This window comes from Callithrix jacchus, chromosome 8 (genome assembly GCF_049354715.1).
Source record: "Callithrix jacchus isolate 240 chromosome 8, calJac240_pri, whole genome shotgun sequence".
NCBI lineage: Eukaryota > Metazoa > Chordata > Mammalia > Primates > Cebidae > Callithrix > Callithrix jacchus.
In genome coordinates this window covers 99,228,210-99,243,789 of record NC_133509.1, presented here as the reverse complement: position 1 = coordinate 99,243,789, position 15,580 = coordinate 99,228,210, and the positions used below count along the sequence as shown (strand labels likewise).

At 40.6% G+C, this 15,580-nt stretch overlaps 1 protein-coding gene across 1 annotated transcript in view; it reads right to left on the bottom strand.

Moving 5' to 3' along the window:
- The window catches only part of PPP1R36 (protein phosphatase 1 regulatory subunit 36), a 40,587-nt gene that overhangs the window by 3,194 nt on the left and 21,813 nt on the right, over nucleotides 1-15,580 (bottom strand). The gene's annotated exons all lie outside the window — the stretch shown is intronic.

Genomic DNA, 15,580 nt, shown 5'->3' with positions numbered 1-15,580 from the left:
GAAACAGAAACAAAATCCACAAAGGTCTACCCCAAAGCAACCAATAGACTGAGAACAGCAGTGTGCTCCTCCTTCTCATGGGCATGGGCAAACCTGAGTCTTATCTCTTCCCAGGAGTCCTTGCAACACAAACTCAATGTTAAGAATACTATACTTGGTCAGGCGCAGTGATTCATGCCTGTAATCCAAGCACTTTGGGAGGCGAGGTAGGTGGATCATTTGAGGCCAGGAGTTCCAGACCAGCCTGGCCAACATGGAGAAACCTCATCTCTACTAAAAATATAAAAATTACCTGGGTATGGTGGCAGACACCTGTAATCCCAGCTACTCAGCAGGCTGAAGCAAAAGAATTGCTTGAACTCAAGGGGCAGAAGTTGCAGTAAACGGAGACCATGCCACTTCACTCCAGCCTGGGCAACAGAGTAAGACTCCGCCTCAAAAAAAAAAAAAAAAAAAAAGAATACTATACTGGCATGGGCACAATTAGTGAACATGGCCTCCCCTCCCAGCAGAATTCTGATTCCGACTCCCAGCCTTAGGAAACCAGGCCTGGCCTGGGGAGTCCTTGAGAGTTGACTGAGGGGGCTATGCACCTGCAGTCACTGGATTAGTTACAGTGGCCAAGGCCAGACCCTGCGCACTTCAAGGCTCATTCTGGTTTTGCTTTTTTTTGTTTTTTCTTGAGACGAAGTTTTGTTCTTGTTGTCTGGGCTGAGTGCAATGGCACCATCTCAGCTCACTGCAATCTCCTCTGCCTCCAGGGTTTAAGCCATTCTACTGCCTCAGCCTCCCGAGTAACTGGGATTAAGATGCCTGTCACCATGCCTGGCTAATTTTGTATTTTCTTTTTTTCTAGTAGACGGAGTTTCTCCATGTTGGTCAGGCTGGTCTCGAACTCCCGACCTCAGGTAATCCGCCCACTTCAGCCTCCCAAAGTTCTGGGATTACAGGCATGAGCCACCATGCTCAGCCAGTTTTGCTTCTTTTTAAAGACAGAGCTGAAGATCATAGCTCACTACAGCCTTGACCTCTTGGGCTCAAGCAATCCTCCTACCTCAGCCTCACAGGAAGCTGGAACCACAGATATATACCACACTGGCTAAATTTTTTTTTTTTAAGACAGGGTCTTACTGTCACCCAGGCTGGAACACAGTGGTATGATCATGGCTCACTGCAGCCCAGACCTCCCCAGGCTCAGGTGATCCTTCCCCAACCTCAACCTCCCAAGTAACTGGGAATACAGGCACATGCCACCACGACCAGCTACTTTTTCTATTTTTTGTAGAGACAGAGTTTCACCATGTTGGCCAGGCTGGTCTCGAACTCCTGAGCTCAAGCTATCCGCCCGCCTCAGCCTCCCAGTGTGTTGGGATTACTGGCGTGAACCAAGGCGCCCGGCCTGCTTCTGCTTTTGTTAGGGTCTTCCTTGGAGGAACTGTGACTCTCAGGATTAGTCTTGGTATCAAGCTCTCCAGAACCATCCTGAACTCCCACAGTCTGGGAAAGATGACCCAAACATCTCAGGACCTTCAGGCTTCTCTCAGGAACTTCCTGGTCTGAATGGGCCCAAACTAGCTCTCCACTTGGGGGTACTCACAGAGGTGAGTACTGGGGCCTGCCCCTCCACTCCCACAGACTCTCTTCATTATATATCGGTTTCTTCATGTGCAAGTCTTCAATAAAGAGCTATGGCAACAGCAATTACGGTGAACACTGATTAAGTATGGACCATGTGCCAGGTACCACACTAAGCCCTTTACATATATTACCATATCTAGTCTTCATAACATTGCTGTGGTATAGTCAGCATTATTATTCCTACTTCTCAACTGAGGAAACTAAAGTTGAAACTTAAGTCCAAAGACATGTACTGTACTGAAACTCAAGCCTGTCAGATACCCACATCTGTCCTCATAACTGGAATATGAGGGGAATAAGCTTTTTTCTTTAAAATAGTTTGCAGATAAACATACTGAACAACAGAGCTCAGCGGAAACTTTTTGGAGCAAGCCTCAGCATTTCTTTTCTGTGCCACCTGAGGCCTTCACCTGAGGGGTATGCTAATGGGAAATTTCTGCACTTTCAAAGCTCCTCTTCTGTAACCAACTGTAAATCTTCTGCCAGCTGAAACCAGAGACTATGCATACCTGCCAAGCTGAAGCAAGGAAACCAGCCAAAGTCTGTTTTGGGAATACCAAGTCAGCCTGCAATCTGGGAGAAGATCTAGAGCAGAGCTCACATTAGCTCAAGGCAAACCAGCATCATCTCAGCACGGTTTTGAAATGAGGGAGTGATTGCCCAGGAAACACACTTTCTTTCCTTTTCTTTCTTAGTTCTTTTTTTAGACATTGGAAGAGACATGAGCCTGGGTGCAGCGGCTCACACTTGTAATCCCAGCATTTTGGGAGGCCAAGGCAAACAGATCACCTGAGGTCAGGAGTTCGAGACCAGCCTGGCCAACATGGCAAAACCCTGTCTGTACTAAAAATACAAAAATTAGCCGGGCGTGGTGGTGTGTACCTGTAATTCCAGCTACTTGGGAGGCTAAGTCAGGGAGAATTGCTTGAACCCAGGAGGCAGAGGTTGCAGTGAGCCAAGATCGTGCCACTGCACTCCAGCCTGGGCAACAGGGCAAGATTCCATCTCCCCACCAAAAAAAAAAAAAGGAAGAGAAGGTAATATGAATTTCTTTCCACTTTCCCTCAAGCTGCCATACACACTAGAACTCTTTCTCTCTTAATGCCCAAAGCAAACTGATGTAGCCCACACAGCAAAAGTTAAGTACAGAATGTCATGGGTTCCTTTTGCCATTCTGATTTAGCCCTGCATATGAAATTGAAATGAGTCCAGGAAATGGGTGCATACACTGGGTACATTTGGGGACTTCATTGTTTAAAGTTCTACAAATTTATTTCTTGCTGTATATTTTGAGTCACTTTCCTGTCCTTTTTTTTTTTTTTTTGGTATTTTATAATTTTTATATTAAGGAAATATACTTAAATTGATTATAAATTTTAAAATGTGTTGATTATAAAATAACAAAATTGGCCAGATGTGGTGGCTCACACCTGTAATCCTAGCACTTTGGGAGGCCAAGGTAGGCAGATCGCTTGAGCTCAGGAGTTTAAGACCACCCTGTGCAACATGGTGAAACCCAATTCAAAAAATACAAAAAAACTTAGCCAGGAGTGGTGGTGCATTCCTTGTAGTCCCAGCTACTTGTGGGGCTGAGGTAGGAGGATCACTTGAGCCCAGGAAGTTGAGGCTACAGGGAGCCAAGATCGTGCCACTGTACTCTAGCCTGGGTGACAAAGTGAGACCCTGTCTCAAAAAAAAAAAAAAAAAAAATTTAAGCCTCCCAAAATCATCTGCAAATAAGAAATGGGGTTTAAACAATACAAGTCATGGAAATATAATGCAAGCCATAAATGTAATTTTAAATTTTCTAGTAGCCACAGTAAAGAGAAACAAGCGAAGCTAATTTTAATAATATATTTTATCCAAAATATTATCATTTCAATATAGAAGCAATATTTCTAAAGTATTTAGATGTTTTATTCATTTTTAGACTTTCTGTGTACAGTGCTTACTTTTTACTTATAGTATGTTTCAATTTGGACTAGTACATTTCACAGTGTTCAACAGCCACGTGTGGCAAGTGGCCATCATGCTGGTCACCACATGTTTGAGGACACAACCCATAGGAAAGAGGGAAAGCCAGCATGGTAGTAAATCTAGAGATTTTTAGTGGCCTGTTACGCTTTCTTATTCCATCTTGCTCCAAATCAAAATGAGGAAAGTCTATTTTATAATTTGTCATTCCTAAAGGGAAACAAAGCGTAGACCCAGGGTTCTGGGCTGGGGAGAAAAAAAAGTTGTGTTCCCCCACTTGCCCCCTGCTGCTCTAGGTGAAATCAGGTTTCAGTGAAGGTCAAGACCTGCTCTATACAACAGAGTTTCAAAGGGATGTGTTTTAAGGGAGGGGAAAGAGGCTTTGGTGCATGTGACTGAGGGTGAAGTTAGAGGAATTGGGCTTAAGGATAACTTATACACCTAAGCTTCAAAAAGACTCCCTTTTTCCCAGCCCTACTGCTAGCCCTTTGGTCACCTATCAAGTGACGGCTGCACTGAGAACAGAGGAAAAAGGTACAAATCCTAGGGTAGAGGTCGGGGTGGAGCCAGCATTGGCCATCACCAAAGAACAGATCTAACTCTATAGCATGTGCCTGCCACCAAGGAGGTTTTCATAACTATCTTGGAAAACACAGAGAACATGTTCATCAAAATTCTGCCAAAGCTTTTGTGATGTCAGGATTTCACAGACATTTAAAGGCGCATCCTTCTACTTCTCAAGAGACATGAAAGCACTAAATTAACAGCCCTCAAATTGCTGGTCTACTAAAATCTTTAACCGTGGAGCTAAATAGCATAGGGCATTGTAGTCCAATATTAAGTGTGCATATTAGACAAAACAGGGATCCCCCCCTCAACACTTAGGGACCTGCCACCCTACCCCCACCCCCAAACTTGGAAACAAAGGAAAGCCTTGAGTTCCTTCGAGGGAAATTCCAGGCACTTAGCTAGCCCTGAGAAGTAAATGAGCAACTTGATAAACAAGAAACAGTAGCTTAAAAGATAGCCAAGGAAGTTTCCTATATAAAGTAAAAATAACATTTTAACATATGTCCCTGAGTAAATTTTCAGAGACTCAGACCCCTACCAAATGGATCCACTGGCATGTAGACCTCAGATAAGGGGAAACTGAGGACTGAACTCCCATGCACTCGTTCTAAAGTTCTTCCTGAGAGGACTGAAAGTTATGTCTACAAGCCAGACCTAACACATCTTTCTGTAGACCCCAAGTTTTTTTGTTTTTGTTTTAGTTTTGAGATGGAGTCTTGCTCTGTCGCCAGGCTGGAGTGCAGTGGCGCAGTCTCGGCTCACTGCAACCTCCACCTCCTGGGTTCAAGCAATTTTTCCACCTCTGCCTCCCGAGTAGCTGGGATTACAGGCACATGCCACCACACCTGGCTAATTTTTGTATTTTTAATAGAGATAGAATTTCACTATGTTGGCCAGGATAGACCCCAAGTTTTTAAACAAAGCTGCTCTACCTTAAACAAATCAGAAAATCTTGAATCTACTTATGACCTGTAAGGCCCTGCTTCAGAACATCCTGCCTTTTTAGTCCAAACCAATATATAACCTCCAGTATTGATTTACAATTTTGCCTGCAACTTCTGCTTTCCTGAAATTTACTCCTGCCTTTAAAAACCCTTGCTTGCAAGCCATCAGAGAGGTCAGGTCTTAAGTGAGAGCTACCTGATTCTACTTGCTTGGCAACCTACAAATAAATGCCCTCCTTTCTCCTGATGTTACATACTGTGGTGTGGATGTTTCACCTGACTGTATCAGTCAAGCACACCCCAGTTCGCTTTGGTAACACATATGTGAGAGACAACAGTCAGAAAATACATAGGAAAATATTAGCTTATTGAAATTGGAAAGAAGTGAAATGTTAAAATGAGTTAATTACTCACAACTGGCAAAAATATTGTCCTCATCCCCTCCTACATAAAAGACACCAAAAGAACAATATAAACTTTGAATCATGGCAAAAACTGTTTCACTGTCTTCTATGTCCCTTGTTCAGCATTTGACCCATATGGAATTTGTTACGTGGGCGGTGAGATTCTTCTCTAAACTGCTATCCAGCAGGCAGAGGAAACATGGGTGATGTTGCATACAAAGGAAAAATGACCAGCACCATCTGGAAATGAGTTAGTGCTAACCAGAGGCCATCACCTACTTTCAGACATATGGGTTCCTCTAAAGGTTTGTGTAAAAATTGCCTTAGAAAAAGTACAATAACTTCAGTGGAGGCTCTATGCCCAGAGAACTAAAAACTATTGTCAATTCTCTAATTATGATATAATTGTTTATAGTTTGCTTTTTATCCCAACATTAGTTTGCAATGTTTTTAAAGATTAAACATCAAGTATGAGAAATTTTAAAAATAAATTTTTTTTGAGGCAGGGTGTTGTTCTGTTGCGCAGGCTGGAGTGCAGTGGCACAATCACGGGGCATTGCAGCCTCAACCTCCCTGGTTCAGGCAGTTATCCCACCTCAGCCTCCTAGGTGGCTGGAACTACAGGCATGCGCCACCAAGCTCAGCTAATTTTTTTTATTTTTTTCTGGAGAGAGGGTCTCACTGTGTTGCCCAGGCTGGTCTCAAACTCCTGGGCTCAAGTGATTTTCCTGCCTCAGTCTCCCAAAGTGCTGGGATTACAGACATGATCCACTGTGCCTGGCCAAAATCATTTGTTAAAAGCAGGTTTTTAAACCTTAAATCCTAATTTTCTAACTAGAAATGATACTTTAAAGATAAGAAATTAGTATCAATGTTAATAGTGATTTTATAAATGATCGAGTAGGAAACTGTAAAGATGATTGTAATATTATCATAATGCTTTTCTTAAAAACTCTGTGAAGAGAAAACGCTACTTCTTTCTAAACAATGAAATCTATAGCAAGCTAACCTCTACAATAGCCCTACAGACCTGAAAAAGCTTCCTGTATTCGGATCACAGAAAGGTATTTTTGATGCTGAAACATCCACAACTTTTAAGTACCTCTATATTATGTCTACTACTATAACTCATCCATCAGAGATATTAAATGAAATAATTCCATTATTTTATATATGTTCCTGTCCTTTGCAGTTAGACCCACATTTGGCTACTTAAGTCTCATGAGCATCTTGGGCTCATTTTTTCTTTTAATTTTTATTTTAGGTTTGGGGTACATATGAAGCCTTGTTAACTAGATAAACACAAGTCACACGGGTTTGTTGTACATATTATCACATCACTCAGGTATTAAGCTCAGTACACAATACCTATCTTTTCTGCTCTTCTCCCTTCTCTCACCCTTCCCACCTCAAGTGAATCCCAGTATCTGTTGCTTCTTTCTTTGTGTTTATTAGTTTGTATCATTTAGCTCCCACTTATAAATGAGAACACGCAGCATTTGGTTTTCTGCTCCTGTGCTAGTTTGCTATGGATAATAGCCTCCAGCTCTATCCATTTTCCCACAAAAGACATGATCTCATTCTTTTTTATAGCTGCAGAATATTCCAAGGTGTATACGTACCACCTTTTCTTTATACAGTGTGTCATTGTTGGGCATTTAGGATGATTCCATGTATTTACTATTGTGAACAGTGCTGCAATGAACATTTGCACACGTATCTTTATGGTAGAATACTTTACATTCCTCTGGGTATATGCCCAGTAATGGCAATGCTGGGTTTAATGGTAGTTCTGCTTTTAGCTCTTTGAGGAATCACCATACTGCTTTCCACATAGTTGAACTAATTTACACTCCTACCAACAGTGTATAAAATTCCCTTTTCTCGGCAACCTGGCCAGCATCTGTTATTTTTTAATAATGGCCATTCTGACTGGTGTGAGATGGTGTCCCATTATGGTTTTGATTTACATTTCTCTAAAGATCAGTGATATTGAGCTTTTGTTCATATGCCTGTTGGCCACTTGTATATCTTCTTTTGAGAAGTGTCTGTTCGTGTCCTTTGCCCACTTTTTAATGATTGTCTCTCTTGTAAATTTAGGTTTCTTATAGATGCTATTAGGCTTTTGCCAGTTGCGTAGTTGCAATATTTTCTCCCATTCTGTAGGTTGTCTGTATACTCTGTTCATTGTTTCTTCTGCTGTGCAGAAGCTCTTCAGTTTAATTAGATCGCATTTGTCAACTTCTGCTTTTGTTGCAATTGCCTTTGGTGTCTTTGTCATGAAATCTTTGCTCATTCCTACATCCAGGATGATATTGCCTGGGTTGTCTTCCAGGGTTTTTCTAGTTTTTGGTTTTACATTTAAGTCTCCAATCCATCTTGCGTTTATTTTTTTATATAAGGAAAGAATCCAGCTTCAATCTTCTGCATATGGCTAGCCAGTTATCCCAGCACCATTTATAGAATAGGAAGTATTTTTCCCATTGCTTGTTTCTTTCTATCAGGTTTGTCAAAAATCATATGATTGTAGATATGTGGCCTTATTTCTAGGTTATGCTGTTCCATTGGTCTATGCGCCTATTTTTGGACCAGTACCATGCTGTTTTGGTCATTGTAGCCTTGTAGCATAGTCTGAAGTTAGGTAACATGATTCCTTCAGCTTTGTTCTTTTTGCTTAGGATTACCTTGGTGGCCAGGCATTGTGGCTCATGCCTGTAATCCCAGTACTTTGGGAGGCCGAGGTGGGCAGATCACAAGATCAGGCGTTTGAGACCAGCCTGGCCAACATGGCGAAACCCCATCTCTTAAAAAAAAAAAAAAAAAAAAAAAAGGATTGCCTTGGCTATTTGGGCTCTTTTTTGGTTCCACATAAATATTAAAATAACTTTTTCTAGTTCTGTGAAGAATGTTGGTGATTTGATAGGAACAGCATTGAATCTGTAAATTGCTTTGGGCAGTATAGCAATTTTAATGATATTGATTCTTCCTATCCATGAGCATGGAATGTTCCTCCATTTGTTTGTGTCTTATCTGACTTCTTTGAGCAGTGTTTTGTAATTCTCATTGCAGAGATCTTTCACTTCTGTTTAACTGTATTCCTAGGTATTTTGTGTGCGTGTGTGAATCAGATTGCCTTTCTGATTTGGCTCTCAGTTTGGTTGTTGGTGGTGTATAGGAATGGTAGTGATTTTTGTATATTAATTTTGTATCCTGTAACTGCTGAAGTTGTTTATCAGTTGAAGGAGCTTTAAGGCTGAGACTCTGGGGTTTTCTAGACATAGAATCATGTCATCTGCAAACAGAGATAGTTTAACACTCTCTCTTCCTATTTGGATGCCCTTTATTTCTTTCTCTTACCTGATTACTCTGGCTGGGACTTCCAATACTATGTTCAAGAGAAGTGGTGAAAGGAGGCATCCTTGTCTTGTGCCAGTTTTTAAGGGAAATGCTTCCAGCTTTTGCTCATTCAGTATAATGTTGGCTGTGGGTTTGTCATAGATGGTTCTTATTATTTTCAGCTATACTCCTTCAATGCCTAGTTTATCAAGAGTTTTTAACATGAAGGGATGCTGAATTTTATCAAAAGCCTTTTCTGCGTCTATTGAGATAATCACATGTTTTTGTCTTTAGTTCTGTTTATGTAATGAATCACACTTACCAGTTTTCATATGTTGAACCAACCTTGCAACACAGGGATGAAGCCTACTTGATAACAGTGGATTAGCTTTCTGATGTGCTGCTGGATTTGGTTTGCAAGCATTTTATTGAGTATTTTTGCACTGATGTTCATCAAAGATATTGGTCTGTTTTTCATTTTTGTGTTTTATGTTTTTGGGGGGTTTTTTTGAGACAGAGTTTCGCTCTTTTTGCCCAAGCCGGAGTGCAATAGTGTGATCTCAGCTCACCACAATCGCCACCTCCTGGGTTCAAGCAATTCTCCTCCCTCGGGCTCCTGAGTAGCTGGGATTACAGGCATGCACCACTACACGCAGTTAATTTTGTATTTTTAGTAGAGATGAGGTTTCTCCATGTTGGTCAGGATGGCCTCAAATTCCCAACCTCAGGTCATCTGCCCGCCTTGGCTTCCCAAAGTGCTGGGATTATAGCCATGAACCACTGTGCCTGACAAAATTCTTTCATATTGTCTAACAGTCTTTTCTTTCTTTTTTTGAGACAGAGTCTCAGTCTGCCACCCAAGCTGGAGTGCCATGCACTGAAATTCACTACAGCCTCCACCTCCCAGGTTCAAGCGATTCTCCTGCCTCAGCTTTCTGGGATTACAGGCACACACCACCATACCCAGCTAATTTTTGTATTTTTAGTAGAAACAGGGTTTCACCATGTTGCCCAGGCTGGTCTTGAACTCCTGACCTCAAATGATCCTCCTGTCTCAGCCTCCCAAAGTGCTGGGATTACAGGTGTGAGCCACCGTGCCTGGCCTCTGATGTTTTTGTTGTGTCTCTGCCAGATTTTGGTATCATGATGATGCTGGCCTCATAGGATGAACTGGGGAGAAGTCCCTCCTCCTCAATTTTTGGAATAGTTTCTGTAGAAATGGTACATCTTCTTTGTACATCTGGCAGAATTCAGTTGTGAATCCATTAGATCCTGAGCTTTTTTTGGTTGGCAGGCTATTATTACTGATTCAATTTCAGAGCTCATTATTGGTCTGTTTAGGCAATCAATTTCTTCCTGGCTCAGTCTTGGGAGAGTGTATGTGGCAAGGAATTTTTATCCATCTCTTCTAAGTTCTTTAGTTTGTGTGTGTAGAGGTGTTCATTGCAGTTGTTTTTATTTCTGTGGGGTCAGTAGTAATATTCCCTTTGTCATTTCTAATTGTGTTTATTTGGATCTTCCCTCTTTTCTTCTTAGTCAAGCTAGTGGACTATTTTATTGTTTCAAAAAACCAACTCTTAGATTTGTTGCTCTCTGATGGTTTTTTGGTGTCTCAATTTCCTTCAGTTCACCTCTGATTTTTGTTATTTCTCATCTTTTGCTAGCTTTGGGATTAATTTGCTTTTGCTTCTCTAATTGTTTCAGTTGTGAAGTTAGATTGTTAAGTTGAGATCTTTCTAACTTTTTGATATGGGCATTTTAGTGCTCTGAATTTCCCTCTTAACACTGCCTTAGCTGCATCTCAGAGATTCTGGTATGTTGCATCTCTATTCTTATTATTTTCAAATAACTTGATTTCTGCCTTAGTTTCATTTTTTACTCAAAGTTCATTCAGGAGCACATTGTTTAATTTCCATGTAATTGTATGTTTTGAGCGATTTTCATTGTGTTGATTTCTCTTTTTATTGCACTGTGTTCCAAGAGTATGTTTGGTATTATTTCTGTTATCTTAAATTTGTTGAGGACCATTTTATGTACAATTATGTGGTCGATCTTAGAGAAAGTGCTAAGTGGCAATAAAGAGAATATATATTCTGTTGTTTTTGGGAGGAGACCTCTGTAAAGGTCTATCAGAACCATTTGGTCCAAATGCTGAGTTTAGATCCTGAATATCTTTGTTAATTTTCTGCTTCGATGATCTGTCTAATACTATCAGTAGGTATTAAAGTCTCCCACTGTTATTTTGTGGGAGTCTGTCTTTTTCTAGGTCTCTAAGAACCTGCTTTATGAATTCAGGTGCTCCTGTGTAATTGAACCCTTTACTCTTCCTTGTTTTTTGTTTTTTGGGTTTTTTTTGTTATTTTCAAATGTTTTGTCTGAAATTAGGACTGCAACTCCTGCTTTTTTTCTGTTTTCCATTTGCTTAGTGTATTTTTCTCCATCCCTTTGTTTTGAGCCTATGAGAGTCATTATGTGTGAGATGGGTTTCTTGAAGACAGCATGCCATTGGATCTTGCTTTTCTATCCAATGTGCCACTCGTGAGCATTTTTTACTACAGCTAAAGATTCTCCATAGATGTCTCATGGTTTCTAGATTTGAATTAACAGTATTATGAGATGCTAGATTTTCCAATTTTCCACTTTTTTTCTAAAGTAAAGGAAAAATTCAATAATATATTCAGGTGGCCCAACAAGTTAATACAACTCTATAAACTGAACTAGTATTGGCTGATAGATGATGTAATGGCTTGAAAAGTTTGAAAAATTTGATCAAAGGCATTAATTCTTATGAAAACATAAATGTGAATGTGATATAAAGGATGCTGTAATGTAGTGGCTTTCAAAAAATTTGTACTGTAACCCACAGAAAGAAATATATTTAATAGAGTTCCCAGTATACACCAAAACAAAAGTCTTCTAAAACAATACTTACTTTTACTTTGTATAATATATTCTGATTTTTAAAAAGTTCTAGACTATTCTCTTCAAGACTTACTAAATTAATTTCAAGATCCATTAATATGTTGTAACTTATACTTTGAAAAACACTGGTTTTGGAGCATTACTGTAAGAAAGAACAGGTTGTAGAAAGGTGAATGCATAAAAGAAGAGGACTGACTGTACTTTTAAAGGACATAAAAAATACCAGGTGTGGTGGCACATGCCTGTAATCCCAGCACTTTGGGAGGCTGAGGCAAGTGGATCACCTGAGGTCAGGAGTTCAAGAACAGCCTAACATGGAGAAACCCCATCTTTATTAAATACAAAAACTTAGCCAGGCATGATAAAGGGTGCTTGTAATCCCAGCTACTTGGGAGGCTGAGGCAGGAGAATCGCTTGAACCTGGGACGCAGAGGTTGCGGTGAGCCAAGATGGCGCCATTGCACTCCAGCCTGGGTAACAAGAGTGAAATTCCATCGCAAAAATAAATAAATAAATAAATAAATAAGAAGAAGATACAAAAAGTAATCATGGCAGCAAAACTTAAAAATGCTATGTTGGATATGTTCTCAGAAGCAGATGCCAAGACAGGACTAGACATGAGATTTATTGGAGAAAGATGAGATTTATTGGAGAAAATGATGGTGACAGAAAATGAGGAGAGAACTGGAGAAGGTAAGGAGAGCTGTCACACCTCAATGTATATCTGACCCTGTGAGAGAGGAAAGGCAGAAGGGTCTGGGTAGGAAGAAACTCAAGACAGTGGCACAGCTCTAGGAAAGTTCTGACTAGCCCAAAGGGGAGTCCTAAAGCTGAAGTCAGAGAAGTCCTGCAACTGGAAGGAACGGGCCTGCTGCACTCAGACACTGGCAGGAGACAGCCTGTGGGAAGCATGGCACAATTGGCTGAGTATTTGTGTTCCCCCAAAATTCATATGCTGAAATCCTGACTCCTAGTGTGATGGGATCAGGATGTGAGGCCTTTGGAAGTAATTAAGTCATGAACATAGAGCCCTTATGTATGAATTAGTGTTCTAGAAAAGAGACCCCAGAAAGCTCTGTGACCCTCTTTCTGCCATGTAAAGATACAATGACAAGGTGGTAGTCTGCAACCTAGAAGAGGGCCCTCACCAGAGCTTGACCATGCTGATATCCTGCTCTTAGACTTGCAGCCTGTAGAACTGTGAGAAATACATTTCTGTTGTTTATAAGCCACCCTGTCTATAATATTTTGCTATAGCAACCCAAACAGGCTGAAACATGCGGCCTTGGTGCAAGCCTGGTGGTGGATTCAGGTGCAACAGCTGGGGCCACTGCTCAGTTCTGCTCCGAGTGCCACATTTTCATGGTCCCATGCTGGAAAAAAGCCAAACTTTTCATCTCCATAAAAGAACTTCACATAGCAGCAAAAACTGGAAAGCTGCAGAATGGATGTAGTAGAATAAAGAATGGATGTTGTCAGGGATACATATTAGGAATTTATTCCCAAATCATGAAAAATCACACACACAGTGAATTGAATCAGAGATGGTGGGCCTCGGAAGTGGATCAAGGATATCCACCATAGAAACAGGAGTGCAAGAGAAGAGAAATGGCCAAGAAGGCCAGGATACAAACAAAAAACAACGAAAATGAGCCTGAACTGAACGTATATTGATGCATACGTCAATAAATATCAAGTTCCATTGGAGAGAAACTTCTTATGTATATCTGTTTTTAACTTTATAAGTTAATATAGATCCTTATGACTAGCCAAGAAGAAAGAAGAGGACATATGCCTGTGCCCCTCAGACCCTGGGTAACTTGGAAAAAATCTACCCAACTAAAGAATGAATGTATTACATGGTGGCTCACACCTGTAATCCCAGGACTTTGGGAGGCCAAGGCGAGTAGATCACCTGAGGTCAGGAGTTTGAGACCAGCCTAACTAATATGGTGAAACCCCGTCTCTACTAAAAATACAAAAAGTAGCTGGGTGTGGTGGTGTGTACCTGTAATCCCAGCTACTCAGGAGGCTGAGACATGTACTCTGCCAGGAGGCAGAGGTTCCAGTGAGTGGAGATAATGCCACTGCACTTCAACCCGAGCGACACAGTGAGTCATCTCAAAAAAAAAAAAAAAAAAAAGAATGAATTCACCAAATGAGAATTAGCCAAATACAGTCTCTGTCCTACCTTTTCTTTTTGTAGGTAGGCGGAAAAGATTTGAACATCCAGAAAAAGTGAAAAAAGAAAAAAACAATTGCAACCACTTCTGATATTTGTAAAGTTCATTATATGGATGGGTAAAAATCTAAGCTCAAATGAAAGACATTAAAACATGGATAGGTCAGGCACAGTGGCTCATGCCTGTAATCCCAACACTTTGGGAGGCCAAGGTGGGCAGATCATGGGGTCAAGAGAATCCTGGCCAATATAGTGAAACCCTGTTTCTACTAAAAATACACACACAAAAAAAATAGTTGAGCTTGGTGGCATGCACCTGCAGTCTCAGCTACTCAAGAAGCTGAGGCAGGAGAATCGCTGGAACCTGGGAGACAGAGGTTGCAGTTAGCTGAGTCGGGGCCATCCTTAGTATTGGATACTTAGTATTGTATCCTTAGTATTGGATACATATCTTTAAATCTTACAAAGCCTTGGCTAAGCACAGACTCATGCCTGTAATCACAGCATTTCAAGAGGCCAAGGTGGGCAAATTGCTTGAGCCCAGAAGTTTGAAACCAGCCTGGGCAACATGAAGAAACCTCATCTCTACTAAAAATAGAAAAATTAGCTGGGAATGGTGGTACACATCTGTAGTCTCAGCTACTCAGGAGGCCGATGTGACAGGATCACCTGAGCCCAATGCAGAGGCTGCAGTGAGCTGAGATCACACCACATCACTGCACTCTAGCCTGGGCCACAGAGCAAGACCCTGTCTCAAAAAATATATATACTTATACAAATTCCCAGTTTCCATTCGTTAGATGGTTAAAACTAAATGAACAGGCAGGCAGCAAATTATTTTACACAGAAAGGGCACAGCCTTCACCATCATAAAAGATAGTCAAATAAACATCTTTAAGCTTTTTATACAGCTTTAAACTATCAAGAATATTAAAGTAATAAAACCTAACGTAACCAGATATGCTTCTGATGGTAATACAAAATGTCTTAACCTTTTTAGAGAACAACCAGCAGTATGTATCAAGAGCTACAAAACTGTTTGTGGACTTCTGGGTAAATATACTGTGGAAAATAATCCATAAGGAAACAGCCCAAATGAACAAAGCAGCTTGTATAAAAATATTCAATGCAGAAATATTATAACACACAAAAACTAAAACTATGCAAATGTACACAAAAAGAATGGTTAACAGAATCCTATTCAAAGTGGTAAGTGAAATTATATAATCAGAATAATAAGAGAAAGTACCCAGGAAATGCAGAATACAAAAATGTATATACCAACAACTGTTTAAGTATGGTCATTGACAAAGTTGGTCTTTGAAAATGTGGAGAATATAGAAAGAGACATATCATGTACTAGGTTCTTCTCCTATGGGGGAAAAATTATCTTCCTACTTGGTAGGGGGAAATGTTCTGGCTATGACCACAGTGTAGATCTTGGACCTGTTGCAAAACCCAGAGGAGATTCTGAGTTAAGGGTTGACACTTTCCACCCTGTGATCCCAGACTTTCCTGTGATGAGACTCCTCTTTCCGTTTTAATTACAGTGGTGTAAAAATTATCATCCTAAGGTAAAAATGATCTTCCCACAAAGAACCATCTTAGAA